The sequence below is a fragment of the Delphinapterus leucas genome, unplaced genomic scaffold (assembly GCF_059928025.1).
Source record: "Delphinapterus leucas isolate spDelLeu-1000000601 "Yukka" unplaced genomic scaffold, BTC_Dleu_Yukka2 spDelLeu_asBTCV2_sq40, whole genome shotgun sequence".
NCBI classification, from domain to species: domain Eukaryota; kingdom Metazoa; phylum Chordata; class Mammalia; order Artiodactyla; family Monodontidae; genus Delphinapterus; species Delphinapterus leucas.
Genome location: NW_028322249.1, coordinates 4322209 through 4344288, shown reverse-complemented (window position 1 = coordinate 4344288; position 22080 = coordinate 4322209).

Here is a 22080-nt window from a genome sequence, read left to right as displayed (position 1 = left end):
TGAATTTTCTTACCTAACTGCATTCGTTAATACCTCGAATGCTGAGTAAAACTGTACTAGTCATAGTGAACATCTTTGTCTTATTCTTTAGTGAGGTAAGGGCTTTGTTTCTGACACCTGAAAAACAAAACAAGTATTTTCCTTTTCTCTTGACAAAAATAGTAATTACATTTTTATTGACAGATTTTGGAAGGAGCAAAGAAAAAGGCTTTATTAAAGAAACCAGTGAGCTTTACCCAAGGAATTTTATTATATACAGGAATTTATCTCTCCCTATCAGAATCCATTTCAAATGGCAGAACAAATATAAAAATATTAAATCCGCAATAGTTCTAGAATTAAAAATCAGAACCCATTTGTTCTTGCTTTTAGCAGTATTTCATTTCTGTTAAGTTCTACAGCAAATTGGACCAGAAGGTGTTCAAATCCAAAGACCTATAAAATCTACCACTCAACACCAATAAGAATAAGTCCATCAAAAAAAATACTCTTAGTATAATTCCTCATTATTAGCAAAATATATGTGGGAGAGTTGAGAGCTGGGCAATGAAATGAGCCTTGGATTTTCATTCCCAAACAATTGACTAAAGAACAATGAAACCACTCTGATATAATGAATGTGAGAGTAGGATTAAAAAGTAGTTCCCCCTCTTTAAACAAAAGGGAGAGAGAATTCAATGGAAGAACCTGTTCAAATGTGAGTCCTCTCAACTCTCATGTAGAATCATGGAGCAAAGACATTTTATTTCTTATCAGAATTGTCTCCATACTCAGGAAAACATCCCTCCTTTAACTAAGGAAACTAACTAGAGTGATATCCCTCTAGATATCTGTGCTGATCAAGCAAAGGTCTGGATTACAATAAGAAAAACACATATCTGAGGTAGCATAACTATCAAAGAAACAAAGTATCATACTTAAAGACATGAGCAATACTCAAAATATCTTTTAGAGAAAAGAATATTTGAAAAGTACATACAGTATTATTATCTATATTGTATTATAAACAGAAAAGCAAAAATAGATGAATAAGCATTTATTTTGGAAAGAGGCAAGTAGAGGTTTCAGATGATAAAGCCAAATGTTTTTTGATGTGGACCATTTTTAAAGTCTTTTATTGAATTTGTTACAGCATTGCTTCTGTTTTATGGTTTTTTGGTTTGTTTGTTTTTTGTTTTTGGCCACGAGGCATGTGGTATCTTAGCTCCCTGACAGGGGATTGAACCCACACCCCCTGCATTGGAGGGCAAAGTCTTAATCACTGGACTGCCAGGGAAGTCCTAATAAAGACAAAAATGAAAACAAAAAATCTACATGTAGTGTGAATAACAGAATGCACAATCCAGAAAAAGAATTAGAAAGCCAGAAGGTAGTCGAGACTTATTTCTCTAACATACCACAGAAACAAATAAACACACCATATAGGATAAATAATTATGGTAGAAAATAAATTCAGAGTTCTTCATATATACTTGGTAGGAAATACAGCAAAATATATCAGACATAGAGGAAAGTAATATTTAATGTAATAGAATGTCAAAAAACATTCATTTTTGTTTGAACTTTTTACAACAATCAAGTGGTCAAATGTTCCAGTAAAAATTTTACAATGTAAGCTTATATCCCTGTGGTACTTGAATGGTATCAAAAGTAGATTATGCTGCTTCCTGACACTATAGATATAATCCTTCTAGAAAAGGAACATTAGCCTCTCAAACTCCTACATTACAAAGGGCTTAACAAAAGAGATTGTTATATATGGGATACTGCTTAAAAATAATTTTTAAAATGAATAACTTCTAAAGATTTTTAAAATCTTAGAAATAGTATCTCAATAAATTTCCATGTATGTTGTAGTTCACACTACTTTTGATGTTTCATTTTTTGTTGTTATTTATCACTATATGAAACATGCCCTCATCCTTTAGCACAGCCTAAGGCTTTCTCTGGGAAAAAAGTGTTACAAGCAGCTTCTTCACAAACAGGAAAAATACTGCAAATTTGTGATTGATATTCTTAAAAAGGTATGTATTAGTTAGTGTGCTATATAGCACTAAAAATGTACCTTTAGGGCTTCCCTGGTGGCGTAGTGGTTGAGAGTCCAACTGCCGATGCAGGGGACGCGGGTTCGTGCCCAGGTCCAGGAAGATCCCACATGCCGCGGAGCAGCTGGGCCCGTGAGCCATGGCCGCTGAGCCAGCGCGTCCGGAGCCTGTGCTCCACAACGGGAGGGGCCACAGCGGTGAGAGGCCCGCGTACAGCAAAAAAATAAACAAATTTAAAAAAATAGTACCTTTATTACTAAATTAAGATGATTATTCTGTCAGTAATATTTATTGGGCCCAGAATTTTGAAGTTTTTGGTTAGCTATGATTCATAAAGATAATTTAGAAATATATGAATTAATTGTAAAAAAAATCATTTGATCTTTCCTAATTCTGAAACCATAATATTTTAGACATCTTTAAAGCATGATAAGGAAATAATTTATAACTAACTGTAAAAAGAATCATACATGACAATTACTTCTCTTAAACAGCCACATCGCTAGTAATAAAAATACAATATACATTTAATACATATACATTTAATAAGTATGTACTGAAGCTACTACTCTTAGCTTATTTATTGCTTTTATTATTCAATAAACATATCCATTACTATCACTTAAGATCATTTATCATTTTAATAGAGAAAAATGTGCCAGTCTACCCAATTTCTAAGGAACTAGAAATCATGAAGTGTGATATAAATACATTGATTATCATCAAAAACAGTAACAAGTTGTTCACCATCTAAATTATAATTTTTTCTTAATTTGTACAAATAATTTTATAATTTTTGCATTCTTCTTTTCCCGAGACTAAATAACTTTTATTATCATTGTATCATTACATGATGAAGCAAAAAAAAAAAGGGGAGGTAGGTCAATGTAACTCATTTTTTCTCATTTTAAAGGCAGGATTATTGTGATTTAATATACCTAAAGTAAATTTTGTTCTTTAAAGATGTACATTTCTATGAACATGTAGATACTTTTCTCTTACTAATGTTTCAGATATATCACAAAAACTTAAAAGCCCAAAAGACAAAACTACCTCAGTTTCCTACCCTCAATCCCCACAGCACATGCTCTTGTTTTTTCTTTATCACTTCCTGAACAGGAGGGGACGTCTGTCTTCTTACCAAACACTTTCCTGTCTTCCCCTCCACTTCCACTCCCTGGCTGTGGATCCCATTGTACCTGACATCTCAACAAAGTTATGCCATTATTTTTTCTTTCTTTTCTTTGGTATTGCTACCTTTTCCTTCTCTACCATTTCCATTAGCATGTATACAGGCATACCTTGTTTTCTTGTGCTTCGCTTTATTGCCCTTTGCAGATATTGCATGTTTTACAAATTGAAGGTTTGTGGCAAGCCTCCATCAAGCAAGTCTATTGGCACCATTTTTCAACAGTATTTGCTCACTTTGAGCCTCTGCATCACATTTTGGTAATTCTTGCATATTTCAAAATGTTTTATTATTTGTTATGGTGATCTGCGAATAGTGATCTTTGACATTACTATTGTAATTGTTTTGAGGTGCCACAAACCACACCTATATGACAGCAAATTTAATCAATAACTGTGTGTGTTCTGACTGCTCCACCGATGGGCCATTCTCCATCTCTCCCTCTCCTTGGGCCTCCCTATTCCTTGAGACACAACAATACTGAAATTAGGTCAGTAAATAACCCTTCAATGGCCTCTAGGTTTTCAAGTGAAAGGAAGAGTTACATGTCTCTTACTTTAAATCAAACTCTAGAAATGATGCAGCTGGGTGAGGAAGGCACGTTAAAAGCAGATAGACTGAAAACTAGGCCTCTTGCGCTGCCAGTTAATCAACTTGTGAATGCAAAGGGAAAGTTCTTGGAAGAAACTACAAATGCCACTCCAGTGAACACAAGAAAGCAAAGCAGCCTTATTGTTTATATGGAAAAAGTTTTAGTGGTCTGCATCAAAAAATCAAACCAGTCACAACATTCCCTTAAGCTAAAGACTAATCCAGAGGAAGGCCCTAAATCTCTTCAGAGGAAGGCCCTAAATCTCTTCAATTCCATGAAGGTTGAGAGAGGTGAGGAAGCTGCTGAAGGAAAGTTTGAAGCTAGCAGAGACTGGTTCATGAGGCTTAAGGAAATAAGTTGTCTCCATTAATGTTAAGTGCATGCAAGATGAAGCAGCAAGTACTGATTTAGAAGCTGCAGCAAGTTATCAAGAAGATCTAGCTGAGGTCCTTAAGGAAGGTGGCTACCCTAAACAACAGATTTTCAATGTAGACAAAACAACCTTATATTGGAAGAAGATGCCATCTAGGACTTTCATAGCTAAAGAGGAGAAGTCAATGCCTGGTTTCAAAGAACAGGCTGACTATCTAGCTAGGGTCTAAGGCAGCTGGTGACTTGAAGCCAATAATTTACCATTCTGAAAATCCTAGGGTCCTTAAGAATTATGCTCAATCTACTCTGCCTGTGCTCTATAAATAGAATACCAAAGCTTGGATGACAGCACATCTGTTTATAGCATGGTTTGCTGAATATTTTAAGCCCACCTTTGAAGCCTATTGCTCAGAAAAAGATTCGTTTCAAAATACTACTGTTCATTGACAATGCATCTGGTCACCGAAGAGCTCTGATGGAGATATACAATGAGATTCGTGTTGTTTTCATGCCTGCTAACACAACATCTATTCTGTAGCCAATGGATTAAAGAGAAGTTTTGACTTTCAAGTCTTATTTAAGAAATACACTTCATAAAGCTATAGCTGACATAGATAGTGATTCCTTTTAGGGACCTGGGCAAAATAAATTGAAAACCTTCTGGAAAAAATTCACCACATTCTAGATGCCATTAAGAACAGTTGTGATTTATGAGAAAAGGTCAAAATATCAACATGGGTTTGAAAGAAGTTGATCCCAACCGTAATGGGTGACTTTGAAAGTAGCAGGAGAAGTGGAATTAGAAGTGGAGCCTGAAGATGTGACTGAATTGCTGTAATCTCAGGATAAATCTTTAACAGATAAAGAGTTGCTTCTTATGGATGAGCAATGATAGTGTTTTCTTGAGGTGGAATCTCCTCCTGGTGAAGATGCTCTGAAGATTGTTCAAATGACAACAAAGGATTTAGAATATTAGATAAATTTAGTTGATAAAGCAGTGGCAGGGTTTGAGAGGATTGACTCCAATTTTGAAAGAAGTCTACTGTCGGTAAAATGTTGTCAAACAGCATTGCATGCTATCGAGAAATTGTTCATGAAAGGAAGAGTCAGTTGATATGGGAAACTTCATTGTTGTCTTATTTTAAGGAATGCCACAGCCATCCCAACCTTCAACAACCACCACCCTGGTCAGTTGGTAGCCATCAACATCAAGGCAAGACCCCCCACTAGCAAAAAGATTACAACTTGTTGAAGGCTCAGATTATGTTTAGCATTTCTTAGCAATAAAGTATTTTTCAATTAAGGTATGTACATTGTCTTTTTAGACATAATGCTACTGCAATTTAACAGATTATAGTGTAAAAATAACTTTTATATGAACTGGGAAATTTTTTTAAATTTGGGACTCACTTTATTGTGATATTTTCTTTATTGCAGTGGTCTGAAACCAAAACACAATACCTCCGAGGTATGCCTGTACATGTTCCATTCTCTTTGATCTAAAGACAAGCAATCACAAACTCTAAACCGCAGAACCACATATACATCTTTAGCTCAAATCTAACTTGCTGAAAGCATTGTTTCCATTTAGGGTTCTGACTGCTGACTGCCTAACCTCCCATTTAGTAGTTCCACCCTCCTCTCCATTTTTCCCCATCTCTCCAATTAAAATATCTACATCCCTTCCTTCAAATAATTGCTCCCTCTTTCAATCCTTTCTTCCCTTGACTTATATAGCACTAGAGTCTCTCACTTCTCCTACAAATGTTTTGTCTGAACTTTCTATCTGATAGATTTCTTTTCCATGATCTTATTTTGTAAATTGAGATTCTCACCTCACCAAAAATAGTTCAATGATGACAGAATGCCCAGATATTATGTACAGCATCTGGCAGAGTATAGATGGAAATATTTGTTGAAAGAGTAAAAGAAAAAATAAGGAAGGCAGGCAGGCAGACAGGTGAAGGAGAGGAAGAATTAATGAAGCTAATTTCCTAATTTTCCCATCAAAAGATAAAGTTTATTTCCTTTTCTTTTAAGAAAAAGTAAGTCTCTTTTTCTATTAATTACTGTGACTGAATGTGCATATTGTCATTGCATTGAACCAAGCACTAGTTAGGACACAAGATTTTGTCTCCTAACATTGACAAAAGGAAAATTTTAACTATTAGTGGCATATTTACTAAAGTCAGACATACAGAGTTCACAAATTGTATATTTTCACAAGGAAGGACACCCATCTAGCTATCAGTAGATGGAGAAATTGGTCATAACTAGCATACCAGATTCTTCTCATATGAACCCTCCTGTGAACTAAACCTCATTCTCTTTAAAATAATTACTCCTACCAACAAAAAATCCTTTAAATTTATATAAGTGTACTCATGCCTTATGTGTTCATTTTTCTCTAGCTTCTTTGGCCAAGATTTAATTGGCTATGGTGGTGAGATAGATCAATATTACTGTGTTTTGATAATTTGGCTTATGAATTGGCAGTTACCTAAGTGAAAAAGTGGTGCAGAGTATCAGACTCACAATGATGCATTTCCTTCTTTTAGGACTTAGTCCATCAAATCTACTCTAGCTTTGTATCTCTCTGATGCCCACAAATAATATTCTTTTAATTTAACGAACTTACCTATTTTTTTCCAGCAGTTGAATTCATCTGTTACAAGCTATTCCAGTATTGTAAAAAGCAGAAAATACCTAAATCCATTCTTACCTCCACAATTTTGCTATGTATCTTCCTCCCTGAAATGTTTCTTATGCAAGTCTTCAAATGCTTTCTGAAGTGACATCATTCAGTATGAGTAAAGGAAAGGCTGGTGTCAGATTTAATATAAAAGACATTCTTAGAAATAATACAGTGATGTATTCTTGCCCTTTGAGAAAGAAAAGCACAGCTCATACCAAAGAGGATTCAAACTTGCAGTAGGTTTAAGTCTAGAAAACCCAATATATCAGAGGCAGCTTGCCCAGTGAAATGTTGTGAGTTTTATCATTGTCATAAATATTTCTAAGAAACACTGAAGGATCTGAACCAAAAAGGATAAGCTCTCTATTTATAATAGTAATATGATAAAGTTAAAGAGGATATTGTATTGAAACCTGGCTTTGCTCCAGTCATTAGAAAAAGAAGTTGCAGACAGAAATACAGAATGACTGAGAGAACCCCCACGAATATTATTGTTTTCTTTTTACTTTTATTGAGCATGCCACTCACTCTTATAAGGATATTACCTGTATTAACACCTTTGCATGTATTAACCTTCTACAGTAGTTGTCCCCATTTTGCAGATAGAAAAAAATGGCACAGAGACAGACAAAGTCAGAGCTGGGGTTAAAACCAATCTCAGGGATTGTAACAGCTCTGACATACTAAATCTGGCATTGCATTGAGACAAAACTCAACCAGTAAACTGACCCTTTGAGAGCAGATCTAACAAATGAAGTAATGAAACTAGAAAAGTAATGACCCAGTGGGGCCATAACACCAACATACACACACCTCCAGTAATATCAATCCTAAGGGAGAATTCAGGAAGCATGAAGATTACCTACCTTGTCATCAAGTGGAAAAGGGGTTCCACTTATTTGCTGAATTTAATGAATATCTTTATTTACTAGCTCTTCAGTGCCAAGTTTTAGACTACTAAATTCAGTTGAAACATTTCAAAGGCTAGAAGGAAATAAAATAATATTTCTTAGTTTATGTTGCATTAAACTCCCTTCCCCAACAGTTATCAACTTGCAAGTCAAGTTCAAAGTAATTCTTTCTCAAAATGTCTCCCCTCCTTGCATTGGCCTCCATGGAACTCGCTCTATAAAAATCTATGTCTACACATTTTTTTGTTTCCATTTTAATGTTAATTCCCATCTTATAAAATAATATTCAAATAAATAAAAGGTATGGCTGGTAACTTTCAGGCACATACCAACTATGAGATTTTAAAAATTATTGGCATTTATATGCCTGTAAAAAAAAAGGGAAGAAAAATTAGAGTTAGCAATTACAGTTCCTTTCACTCTCATAGATTTTAGATAACTACTCCTCTACAATTCCCCTCATTTCTATAAATTTCCATGTTTTTCATCTTCTTGGGAATTCACCAGACCATTTATATATTGTTATTACTATAAATATATATAAATGTATATAAATATTAATAAAGAGTAACTTAATGAACTCATATAAATAATGTTAATTAAAATACATAGTAGGCTTCTATTAATTTATAAACTTTATATGAATAATATATTGTTGATATCCTTCTGGAACATGGGATTTTTTTCGGTATTTTAATGTCGAGATGTGTATGTTTTATTTTTTTAAAGGAATCTCATTATCTTTATTTTTTTAATTTTTATTTATATTGGAGTATCATTGATTAACAATGTTGTGTTAGTTTCAGCTGTACAGCAAAGTGACTCAGTTATACATATACATGTATAAGTTCTTATTCAACTTCCTTTCCCATTTAGGTTATTACGGAATATTGAGCAGAGTTCCCTGTGCTATACAGTAGGTCCTTGTTAGTTATGTATTTTAAATACAGCAGTGTGTACGTGTCAATCTCAAACTCCCTATCTTTCCCTCCCCCCTCCCCTCCCTCCCCAGTAACCAAAAGTTCATGCTCTAAGTCTGTCAGTCTGTTTCTGTTTTGTAAATAAGTTCATTTGTATCATTATTTTAAGATTCCACATATAAGCGATATCATATTATATTTGACTTTGTCTGACTTACTTCATTTAGTATGATAATCTACAGGTCCATCTATATTGCTGCAAATGGCATTATTTCATTCTTTTTTTATGGCTGGGTAATATACCATTGTATATATGTACAACTTCATCTTTATCCATTCCTCTTTTGGTGGACATTTAGGTTGCTTCCATGTCTTGGATATTGTGGACAGTGCTGCCATGAACATTGGGAGCATGTATAATTTCGAACCATGTTTTGCTCCAGACATATGCCCAGGAGTGGGATTGCTGGATCATATGGTAGCTCCATTTTTAGTTTCTTAAGGAACCTCCATACTGTTCTCCATAGTGGCTGTACCAATTTACATTCCCACCAACAGTGTAGAAGGTTCCCTTTTCTTCACACCCTCTCCAGCATTTATTGTTTGCAGGTCTTTTGATGATGGCCTTTCTGACTGGTGTGAGGTGATATCTCATTGTAGTTTGCTTTGCCTTTTTCTAATACTTAGCAATGTTGAGCAAATTTCATGTGACTCTTGGCCATCTGCATGTCTTCTTTGCAGAAATGTCAATTTAGGTCTTCTGCCCATTTTTTGATTGGGTTGTTTGCTTTTTGATATTGAGCCACACGACCTGCTTGTAAATTCTGGAGATTAATCCCTTGTTGGTCACATTGTTTGCAAATATTTTCTCCCATTCTATGGGTTGTCTGTTCATTTTGTTTATGGTTTCCATTGATGTGCAAAAGCTTTTGAGTCTAATTAGGCCCCATTTTTTTATTTTTGTTTTTATTTCCATTACTCTAGGAGATAAGGAAAAATATTACTGAAATTTATGTCGCAAAGCATTCTGCCTATGTTTTCCCCTAAGAGTTATACAGTATCTGGTCCATTTAGGTCTTTTATCCATGTTGAGTTTTTTTTTTTTTAAATTTATATGAAGCTGTCCAGTTTTCCCAGCACCATTTATTGAAGAGACTGTCTTTTCTCCATTGTATAGTGTTGCCTTCTTTGTCATAGATTAGGTGAGCATAGGTGTGTAGGTTTATCTCTGGACTTTCTATCCTGTTCCATTGATCTATATTTCTGTTTTTGTGCCACTACCATACTGTTTTGATGACTGTGGCTTTGTAGTATAGTTAGAAATCAGGGAGCCTGATTGCTCCATCTCTGTTTCTCTTTCAAGATTGCTTGGGTTATTCAGGACCTTTTGTGTCTCCATACAGATTTTAAGACTTTTTTGTTCTAGCTCTGTGAAAAGTGCCATTGGTAATTTGATAGGGATTACATTGAATCTGCAGATTGCCTTGGGTAATATAGTCATTTTGATAATATTCTTCCAATCCAAGAACATGGAATATCTTTCCATCCGTTTGTGTCACCTTTGATTTCTTTCATCAGTGTCTTATAGTTTTTGGACTACAGGTCTTTTGTCTTCTTAGGTAGGTTTATTCCTAGGTATTTTATTCTTTTTGAGGTGATGGTAAATGGGATTGTTTCTTTAATTTCTCTTTTCAATCTTTCATTGTTAGTATGTAGAAATGCAACAGACTTCTGGGTATCCTGCAAATTTACTGATTCATTGATAAGCTCTAGTAGTTTTCTGGTAGCATCTTTACGATTTTCTATGTATAGTATCATGTCATCTGCAAACAGTGATAGCTTTACTTCTTCTTTTATAATTTGGGTCCATTTATTTGCTTTTTCTTTTCTGATTGCTGTGGCTAGGACTTCCAAAACTATGTTGCATAAAAGTGGCAAGAGTGGACATCCTTGTCTTGTTCCTGATTTTAGAGGAAATGATACACACGCGTATGTATTTATATATGTATGTACATGCACATATTTACATATAGGTGTGTATGTGTGTGTATACATTGTATATATGTATGTGTATGTATCCTATATATGATATGGGTATGTATATATACGACGAATTTATACATGCAGTACATACATATTTTTATTCTACATGCTTTTATATGTAGGTGTATATGTGTGTCTATATATGTACGTGTATGTATTGCATATATTATATGTGTATATATGTATACTGTATATATACACACCTAAATATCTTTCTGTGTGTATATATGTATGATATAGACATACCTAGTTGTGTATATTGCATGTTATATGTATGTGTACATACTGTATATATATACAAACTATGCATTTCATATGTGCGTATGTATAGTGTATATGTATGTGTCTATTGTATATATTATGTGTATATGTGTGTATACATACTGTATATATACAAACTATGCATTTCATATATGTGTATATATATGTATTTGTGTATTGTATATACTATATGTGTATATGTATGCGTACTGCATATATACACAGCTGTATATTTTTGTATGCGTGTACATATGTACGTGTGTGTGTATATACACACACACCCTATGGATTCTGTTTGTCTGGAGAACCCTCACTGATACGGACACTTATGACAATTGAGCACCTGCTCTTTGCCAGCCAGGGAGCCAAACGCTTGTCCTTTCTGTGTCTCCCTTAAGTGTCACAAGTCCCGGGAGGGAAGGTGATGCCGCTCCTACCAGTTGAGGTGCCTCAGGGTCAGAGAGGTGCACAGGGCGGGGGGCTGGAGCCTGGTGGAGCCCAGGTGGAGTTCTAGCAGCAGTACAGCCTAGCAGTCCCACTTCCCCGCGTGCCTCTCACAAAGACGCCGAGGGAGAGACGGGGTCTGAAGGAGGGGATGAGCAAGCTTCTGTGGGTCTGCAAGCCCAGACCAAGGCTGACTCGTCAACGGTGTTAGAGGTCAGGACTCTGGTTACCCTGGGGATGGGGTTACACAGAGCCATTCCCATTCGGAAAAAGTATCCATTCTGCTCTTGTTTGTATGTTTACCCCCCTCCCCCAAATCTCTTAAAAACAGATTCTCTTGGTTGCTGGGAGCACACACGGGGAAGTTGTGTGTGAGGGGGTGTGATCCAGGGGACAGGGAGGATAAGCCCCCCACTCATAGGGCCAGGAGTGGCTCAGCTTTGTGAGCTAAGGATGGCCCGCGAGGTCCCAGAGAGAAAGGTCCCTGCTCCGTCCTTGCTCCGTGCACCCCATTCCCAGCCTGAGAAGTCCAGAGCCCCCCCACCCCCCACAAACACACCAGGGAGGAGAGACAGTCACCCTGACTCCCAGGCTCCGGCTCCAAGGCTCCCGGCACTAGGAGCTATTTTCAGCTTTCATGACCTAGGACACGGCCAGAGCTATTGTCTCCGGAAACTCTCTGTCTGTCTCTCGCCCGCCCTACATCCCTCCCTCCCTCCCTCCCTCCTCCGCCTCTTCCCCTCCTGCTCCAGCTGTCCTGCCCTCCACCCTGCATTTCTACACAGGATGGCTCACAGACAGCTGCTCCCCGTGCCCACCCGCCACCATTCGATAGATGTCAAAACAAGCCCTGGGGACTTCCTTGGAGGTCCAGCGATTAAGGCTCCGAGCTTCCACTGCAAGGGGTGCGGGTTCAAAGCCTGGTCAGGGAAATAAGGTCCCACATGCCGCCGGCACGGCCAAAGAAATAAATGAATAAAAAATAAAGTTATAGTGATGAAACAGCACTAGTGGTGCAAGAATGGGACGTATAGCTCTATGGTAGAGAATAAGGGTCCAGAAACAGAAAAGTGAGAACTTGATATGACAGAAAGTGAGGAAATTAAGGAGTTTTCAATAAATGGCATTAGGACAATTGCATATCCATGTGGGAAAAAGTAAATTAGAAAAAAAGAAAACAAGCAAGCCCTGGTCAGGTGTGACGTTGGGCCCAGGGCCATTGGCACACGTTGTCGTGTGGGATGTTCTTCCTTAGACTCCTCCCTCCCTCCTGTGTCACTGTCACTTCCTCCAGAACCTTCCTGGACTCCCCTACACAAGCCCGGGGTGTGCCCTCACCCGCCCACCCTGGATCACCGGAATTCCAATCCCGGCCCACCCTTCCCCACCAGGTAAAGAACTGTGCCTGGTCAATAAGACCGTAGAGGTCCTTGGCCATTGCTATTGCAGTTGGAATTGTTACTGTGTTTACACAGGGTGACCAACACCCGCCCCCACTTTGCCCAGGAACGCTCAGGTTTGAGCGCTGGAACTATGGGGAAACCCTCATTTCTGGGGAACCCCAGAAGGCTGGTCAGCCTATTTAGGATGAATCTTTCACTTGATATCCCAACCCCCGAGAGCCAGAAAGGGAATCTCGACCCTCCTTCCATGGTAACCTTCATTCATTCATCCACTCATCCCTTTATTCAACTCCTTTATTCAGCAAGTATTTATGAAGCATCTACTACATAGCAGACACTCTTCTAGGTGCTGGGGACAGTAAACTGAGAAGGTGTGATTTCTTACATGGGGATGATGTCTCGGAGACCACTGCAGGGCATGGGAGGTGGGAGAGGGAAGGGGCAGTTCTAAATGCAGGCCCTGACGGGATTGGGGCAGACCTTGCCCTAAGCCAGGCTGCTTGCTTCAACACAGCTGTCCTCACCCAGGGCCATCCTGCTTCCGCCTCACCCAGTTCTTCGGTGATGATGGGGAAGATCTGTGGTTGTCACAACTGGGGGGTAGGGGACCCTGGAATCAAATGGGTGGGGACAGGGATGCTGCTGAACCCCACACAGTGCCCAAGAGGGGCCCCCAGCAGAGAATGACCCGCCCCAAATAACCCCAGTGCCATGGGGGAGACGCTGCACTAATATTATTCAGACCCGCTGGGGCCCCGAGATACCTGCACAGGCTGGGACACTAACCGGGTCACCTCTGTATCCCGAGGTGACCTAGAGTGGGGCAGCCAGGAGGGCTGAGTATCAGGGATGAAATGACAAATCTCTGTGCCCACTCTCCCCGCCGCACCCCAGGGTCGATGGCCTCTATCTCCTCCCTGTGCAGCTAGCTTTTCCCTGAGCCATTTCTTCTTGTCAAGGTCCCTGTCGCAGGTTGTGTTCCCCGAAGATGACGTTGAGAGCAAGGATTGGAGTGCAGGTGGTTGATGTGAGACGTGCAGAGAACAGATACAGCTGCCATAGGGTCCCGCAATTCCACTCCTGGGCATAGGTCTGGAGAAAACTCTAATTCAAAAATATACATACACCCCTGGGATTTCCCTGGTGGTCTAGTGGTTAAGACTCTGTGCTTCCAGTGCAGGGAGCATGGGTTCCATCTCTGGCCAGGGAACTAAGATCCCACAGGCTGTGTGACAAAAAAATAAAGAGAAAGAAAGAAAGAAAGAGAAAGAAACAAAGAAAGAAAGAAAAAGAAAAGATACATGTACCCCAATGTTCATTGCATCACTATTTATAATAGGCAAGATGTGGAAGCTACCTAAATTTCCACTGATGGGTGAATGGATAAAGAAGATGTGGTACATATATACAATGGAATATATTCAGCCATAAAAAAATGAAATAATGCTATTTGCAGCAACGTCGTGGATGGACCTAGAGATTATCATACTAAGTGAAGTCAGTCAGACGAGAAAGACACATATATGATCTCTCGTATATGTGAAATCTAAAATACGACACAAATGAACTTGTCTACGAAACAAAAACAGACTCACAGACATAGAGAACAGACTTGTGGTTGCCAAGGGGGAGAAAGAGTGAGGGAGGTTGGATTGGGACTTTGGGGTTAGCAGACGCAAACTATTAAATATAGGATGGATAAGCTACAAGGTTCTACTGTGTGGCACAGGGAACTATATTCAATATCCTGTGATAAGCCATAATGGAAAAGAAAAAGTTTTATTTATAGGTTCCATCCCTAACTGAGCTGGCCCATCCCCTCCCATGGTTCTAAGTGCAGCCCGAGGCTGCAGACTTCCCACCCTGGTCTTCAGCTCCAGAGCAAGCCACCTGCAAACCAGCCGCATCTTCCCAGGGGCTGGCAACTCTCCTTTGCTACTGATTCCAAGACACATCCAGATAGCACAAATGTGACCATGAAAACAAACTCAGCCATGTTCAAATCAGGGAAATAACATTCTTATCTCTGTTTAGTAGTTGCTTAATTTTAGAATAGCTTAGAGTTACAAAAAAGTTGCAAAGATCTGTACAGAGTGTGCAGAGTGCTGTGGACCCCTGACCCAGTACCCCTATTTCCAACACGTTAGTACTTTAGTACGTTAGTACGACATGCTTATCCAACTAAGGAACCGAGATGGATACGTTATTATTAACTAAAGTCCACACTTTATTAGAATTTCCCTAGCTTTCCCCTAACATCCTTTTTCTGTCCCAGTCTCCTCTGGGCTGTGACATTTCTCAGACGTCCCTGGGTTTTGATACCTTGAAAGTATTGAGGACGACTGGTCAGGTATTTTGTCCCTCAATTTGTTGGTTTTCTGATGTTTTTCTTATGGTTGGGCTGGAGTTATGGGGTTTGGGGCGGAAGATCCAGAGATAAAAATGTCATTCTCCTCGGGTCACATCATCAAGGATACACACCATCAAGGATACACACATCAAGGATACACACCATCAACGGGACTTGTGACAAACAATTTTACCCTTGATCACCTGGCCAGTAGCGTCTTTTTTTTTTTTTTTTTTTCTGCGTTGGGTCTTCATTGCTGCACACGGGCTTTCTCTAGTTGCGGCGAGCAGGGGCTCCTCTTTGTTGCGGGCACGTGCTTCTCATTACAGTGGCTTCTTTTGTTTGGGAGCACGGGCTCTAGATGTGCGGGCTTCTGTAGTTGTGGCATGGGGGCTCAGTACTTGTGGCTCCCAGGATCTAGAGCGCAGGCTCAATAGTTGTGGCCCACGGGCTTAGTTGATCTGCGGCACATGGGATCTTCCCGGACCAGGGCTCGAACCCGGGTCCCCTGCATTGGCAGGTGGATCCTTTTTTTGTTTTCTTTGTTCCGTTTGGAACCAAAACTTTAATCCCAAGGAGTCTCACAAAACATATTACAAATGACAGCATGAAAAAAAAATTGCACAGTAACTCAAAGTTCAGCTCTACAGTATACTCTTAATCTGGCAGGACACTGGTGTCTTGATAATCTCAACTTCCAAAAAACTTTACAAAGAGCTATGTATTCATGTACAGCAATCACAGAGGGGACTTATGACCTAACTCAAAGGTTAACTAACTTCCTTGAAACTTCTTAGATGCTAAACTCACTGGACAACCTCTTGTCCAGTGTGAAGACTAGTGGAATTCTTAAACCTCTAATCTAGGGTAAGGGTGCGGCTTTCATTTCTACCTGCTGGCTTGTGTTCACAGTACCTTTTAAAGACTGCTTGCTTGACTACAGCTGCATACCACATCCCAGCTACAGAAAGTCTTTTTAATGTTTGCCAGTGTTGTTTCCATAATAATAAACATCACACTTTAGGTGGGCAGGAGTTAGAGTTTTATTATCAGTCTAGGCAAGACCAAAAATTCAAAGCAAATTCAATTCTGCTTAAGAGAACACTGTAAAGAAACAATTCTTCATATTACATGCCTCATATGACCCATTTCAAACCACAGAGATTCACACCTTTATGTGTCACTGTCCCAAGAGACAGACAAACGGGAACAGCTAAAACATTTAAAAAGTGCATCAAGCTTCGGAAGTCTCAAACGAAACTTGAATTTTCTGTACATACTCCTGTCAAATGAAGGTATTTCCTGTGCACCACTCCTCTTGCAAAGTGGTCTGCTATTTCCTTTCATTTGACCTGGATCGGCTAGGAGACCTAGAGAAAGATCGGGACGGCTTGCGATTTCTCTCCTGGGACAGTGATCTCTCTCTTCTCCTATATCTACTAAAGGGACCTGCTCCGGCTGCGGGAGAAGCTTCTCCGTCTTGGAGATCTGTGGTGAGGGGGAGGACTCCTCCTCCGATAATCATCTCGAGGGCGACGACCCCAAGAAGGAGGCGGCCACGATTTCGACTTCTCCCTTCCCCATTCGACAGGTCCACTCTTACTCGGCAGCCACAGAGTGTTCTCCCGTCTACTTCTCAGACAGCATCCGCTGCATCTCGGGGATCTTCATTTTCAACAAGAGTGAAGCCGGGAGGGTTTTTAGCAACCCACACACTTCGGAGTGGTCCATAATATCCTAAAGCTCGTTCGAATTCAGTCTTCTTACCGTTTCCAAGGCTCCTTACATAAACGTTCCAGTCCAACGGACAGGAATCCCGATGCAAGACCCTCCTGGCTCCTGGCTTTCATGGGCCACACGGTGATCCCGGGCCTCTAGAATCTGGCAGCTGAATCGGCTCGCACAAGCTGGCCTGTGGGGATGCTTTTCCCCCTATGTGTCCAGCCCGGGGCCATGCTGTCTAGGCCCGACCTCCAGGGTGACAGGGTGAACCCCAGGTCCCTGGAGCAAACACTCAGAGACCTGGTGACCAGACTCAGGGGGCTGGGGCGGCAGCTGGACATGTGTGGCCACCCTGGTGGTGTTTGGCCCCATCTGCAGTTCCAGTTCCAGCTGAGAAAGAGCCTCGCTGTCTTATTTTCTCCTGGTTGTGTAAGGATCCCCGGTGTCATTTGACAGAAATGTAGATGGTGTGTTCTTTCTCTCTTTTCTCCCTGCTTCCTCTCGTCCCTCTCCTCCTCCCTCTCTCCCTCTTTCCTCTGCGTCTCTCTCTTTCCCTCTCTCCCTCCCCCCTCCCTCTCCCCCCTCCCCGTCCCTCTCCCAACTCCCTCTCCACCTCCGTCTCCCCCTTGCTCTCCCCCATCCCTCTCCCCCTCCCCTCCCCCTCCTCGCTCTCCGCCGTCTCTCTCCCTCCTCCCCCCTCCCTCTTCCCTCCTCCCCCCTCCCTCTTCCCTCCTCCCCCGTCCCTCTTCCCTCTCCTTCTCTTCCTTCCTCTCTCCCTGTCCCTGTTTCCCTGTTCCGCACGCTCTCCCTCTACCTCCTTCCCTCTCCCTGTCCCTCCGCCTCCTTCCCTCTCCGGAGAGGGAAGGAGGTGGAGGGACAGGGAGAGAGAGCAGGAGAGGGAGGGGGGAGAGGGAGAGAGAGAGGTGAGAGGGAGAGAGGGAGAGAGGGAGGGAGCGAAAGACCGTCTCTCCCTCCCTCCCTCTCTCCCTCCCTCCCTCCCTCCCTCTCTCCCTCCCTCCATCCCTCTCTCCCTCCCTCCATCCCTCTCGCTCCCTCCCTCTATCCCTCTCGCTCCCTCCCTCTATCCCTCTCTCCCTCCCTCTCTCTATCCCTCTCCCTCCCTCCCTCTATCCCTCTCTCGCTCCCTCCCTCTATCCCTCTCTCCCTCCCTCCCTCTCACCCTCTCCCTCCCTCCAACTCTCCCGCTCCCTCCATCTCTCCATCTCCCTCACTCCCTCCCAGAGAGGGAGAGATAGAGAGGCAGAGACAAGGGAGAGGGAGAGAGGGAGAGGGGGAGATGGAGGGAGAGGGGGAGATGGAGGGAGAGGGAGAGGGAGGGAGAGGAAGAGAGGGAGAGAGATATGGAGAGGGGGGGGGGAGAGGGAGATGGAAAGAGGTCTCTTCCTCCCTCCCTCTCCCTCCCTCTCTCCCTGTCCCTGTTTCCCTGTTCCGCTCTCCCTCTCCCAACACCTCCTTCCCTCTCCAGAGAGGGAAGGAGGTGGAGGGAGAGGGAGAGGGAAAGAGGGAGAGGGAGAGCAGGAGAGGGAGGGGGAGAGGGAGAGAGAGGGGGGAAAGGGAGAGAGGGATAGAGGGAGGGAGCGAAGACGTCTCTCCCTCTCTCCCTCTACACCTCTCTCCCTCCCTCTCTCCTTCTCCTCCCTCTCCCTCCATGTCTCCATCTCCCTCACTCTTTCCCAGAAAGGGAGAGATGGAGGGAGAGGGAGAGAGGGAGAGGGAGAGATGGAGGGAGAGGGAGAGATGGAGGGAGAGGGAGAGAAGAAGAGAGAGAGGGACAGAGGGAGACCGGAACAGGGAAACAGGGACAGGGAGAGAGAGAGGGAGAGGGAGAGAGGGAGAGAAGGAGGAGAGAGGGAGAGGGAGGGAGGAAGAGACCTATTTCCCTCTCCCTCTCTCTCTCCCTCTCCCTCTCCCTCTCTCCCTCTCCCTCCCTCTCCCTCTCCCTCCATCTCTCCCTCTTCCTCTCTCCCTCTGCCTTATCTCTGCCTCTCTGGGAGGGAGTGAGGGAGAGGGAGAGATGGAGGGAGGAGAGTTGGAGCCAGAGGGAGAGGGAGGAGAAGGAGGGAGGGAGAGGGAGAGAGGGAGGGAGAGAGGGAGGGAGGGAGAGACATCTTTCGCTCCCTCCATCACTCTCTCCCTCTCCACCCTCTCTCTCCCTCTCCCCCCTCCCTCTCCATCTCTCTCTCCCTCTCCCCCCTCCCTCTCCATCTCTCTCTCCCTCTCCCTCCACCTCCTTCCCTCTCCAGAGAGGGAAGGAGGTGGAGGGAGAGGGAGAGGGAAAGAGGTAGAGCCAGAGCGTGCGGAACAGGGAAACAAGGACAGGGAGAGAGGAAGGGAGAGAGGGAGAAGGGGAGACGGAGAGGGAAAGGGGGAGAGGGAGATGGGGAGGGAAAGAGGGAGAGAGAGAGAGGGACAGGGAAAGAGGGACAGGGAGAGAGGGAGGGAGAGAGGCAGAGGGAGAGATGGAGGCAGAGGGAGAGTGAGAGGCAGCGAGGTAGAGGGAGAGAGGGAGAAAGGGAGAGAGAGAGAGAGAGAGGGAGAGCGGTAGAAGTGCTGAGGAGGGGGGCTCCCTCCCCCTCCCACTCCCATCCTCTCCCTACTGCTTTCTCTTTTTTCTGCTTCAACAAACCGCAGGCGCCTTTTAGATCAGCCCTGAAGTCAACGTTGATGCTTGGACAGCCTGACCTCCCCGCTGACTTCCAGCCCAGGACCACCGCTGGGAGATGAAGTCTGCGGGGCCCTGGGCGCAGGCTGCACAGGCACCTCCTCTGATGCCCAATCTCTCCTCGTTTACGAGGCAGCCGACACTCCCCTCCCTGACTCCCCAAGATTTGGGGCCTTTTTAGTATGTGTCGATAATGCCATGAGCGACTATTTAACTCTTCCACGAGGACCCATCTCCCAAAATGCAGTGGTTTTCAGCCTTGGCTGCACTAGAGAACCCCCAGGGAAGGGAGAGACGTCTCTCCCTCCCTCTCTCTTTCTCTCCCTCTGTACGTCTGTCTACCTCTCTCCCTCTCCCTCTCCCTCTGGGGTGATGCCCGATGAGCTCAGAATCGCAGATGGACCCCCCCCCATCCCCTCTCTGTGGCTTGCATGGGGGATGCACCTTCTCACTGTGGCCCGGGCATGGCCTTGACATTCAGACATCGGGTCCTGCATGGACACTTGTGTTTGTTCCATAGCGCATGTGGCTGCAGTCTGTGCTTCTGTAGATGCGGGCTGTGCGTGAGCCCTTCATCTTCCCCGCAGACACCACTGGTGCTCGCTCGGCCTCGCGGGGGATGCGGGGGGCACGGGGGACAGTCTTGTGTCCCCACCTTCTTGGGCTACAGACAGGCCACGCTGGTGCTGTGGTGACGGGGGGCTCCCAGGAGAACCCCGCTGCAGACCGGAGAGGTGGCCCCCGAGAAGGTGGCGTACGCCTGGGGCCGGGCCTCATCAGTGAGCCACGGGCCACCTGCAGCAACAGGTGTCTCACCGTCCAGGGGCTGGGTGTTCGGGCGCCGTGGGGTTGAGCTACTGTCTGCACGGCAGCCGTGTTTGTCTTGTTGAGCCTGGGCAGGCCCCTTGGTGGCTCCTGGAGAGCCTGGCCGCATTTCTTCCTGCCCTTGGCCTTAGAGCCCATCACGTTCATGCCGTTTCTGCTTCCAAAAGGACCTGTGTTAATAAAGACCACGTGTTAGGACAGCACCAAAGTGTCTAGAAATCTGGGCCAGGAGGAGGAGGGAGGGGGATTGGCTGTGCCCGCCAGTGGCCTGGGAGCCCTGCCCGCCTGCAGGGACCTGGCCCGGGGCCCGTGGGGAGGGCGTGGCCCTCGGTCCCCAGCGCCTTCCGTCTCTGGCTTCCGGGAGAACTGCGTGATCCTCAGGGAGCTGGTGAGGCTGCAGGCCCTGAAGTCCCGCCTGCTGGGGTTCCGCACCATGCCGACTCCGTGCTGGAGATGAACACGGACAAGACCAGCCAGGTGGTGGCCACTGTCCTAGGTAACACCGCCTTCCCCTGAGTCCCAGTGGGGACGAGGTCAGGCGGACCTTGACCGGACGTGGTGCTGCCTGAGACCCCACTGTGTCAGCCCTTGGGGGTCACCTTCCCAGACCCTTCATTCTGCCTCGAGGGGCACAGGGTCGGGGGTGGCTGGGGGGCCGCCCCAGGGACGTAGCCGAGCCTCTCCCCTCCGCCCGCAGGTGAGCTGGCCCAGAAGCTGAAGCCCCTCGGGGAGCAGGAGCGGCCGTGATCCTGGAGCTAAAGAAGGCCGAGTGCCAGAGGCGGGGCCTGCACTTTGACGGCCCCATCAACGCCTGGGACCTGCGCTACTACGTGAACCAGGGGGAGGAGACGCGCTACCACGTGGGCCAGTACCTGCTCAATGAGTCTTTCCCCATGCAGGCGGTCACACGCGGGCTGCTGGGCATCTCCCAGGAGCTGCTGGGGCTGACCTTCGACCTGGAGGAGGGCACCAGAATGTGTCACGAAGACGTGAGGCTCTAAACGGTCTGGGACGCGGCCTCGGGCAAGGTCATCCATCGGCAAGTTCTACCTGACCTCTATCCTCGGTGCGTGCGTGGGGGAACCTGTCGGCCGTGGGCCGGGGCTCCTCTGTGGAAGCGGGGCCCCATCCACGTCCCTCCACAGGGTGGGGAAGTCCGGGCACGCGGCCTGCTTCGGCCTGCCTACAGCACGATGGGAGCTGCCAGATCGCCATCGCGGCCATGGTGGCCAACTACACCAAGCCTACGCCCAACCTGCCCTCCCTGCTGCGGCATGATGAGCGGGAGACCAACTTCCACGACGTCGGGCATGCGATGCACCAGCTCCGCTCCCAGGCGCAGGGCTGCAGGCAGGGGGCGGGGAGGGCCCGGGCATGCGTGGTCCTCAGGCAGGCCCTCGCCACGGGATTCTTTCACTGACATCACCCCACACGTGGTGACGCCCTCGATGTCAGCTTCCATCATCAAACCCCAGGCACTGGGCGCGTAAATAACGGAAATGGATGTCCTCGAGGCTCTAGAGGCTGGAAGACCCAGATCAAGGAGTCAGGGCTGGTTCCCTGCATGTTAAATACATGTACTCAAGAGTTGCCTTTAAAAAAGACAAAAGAAAAGAAAGGAACGT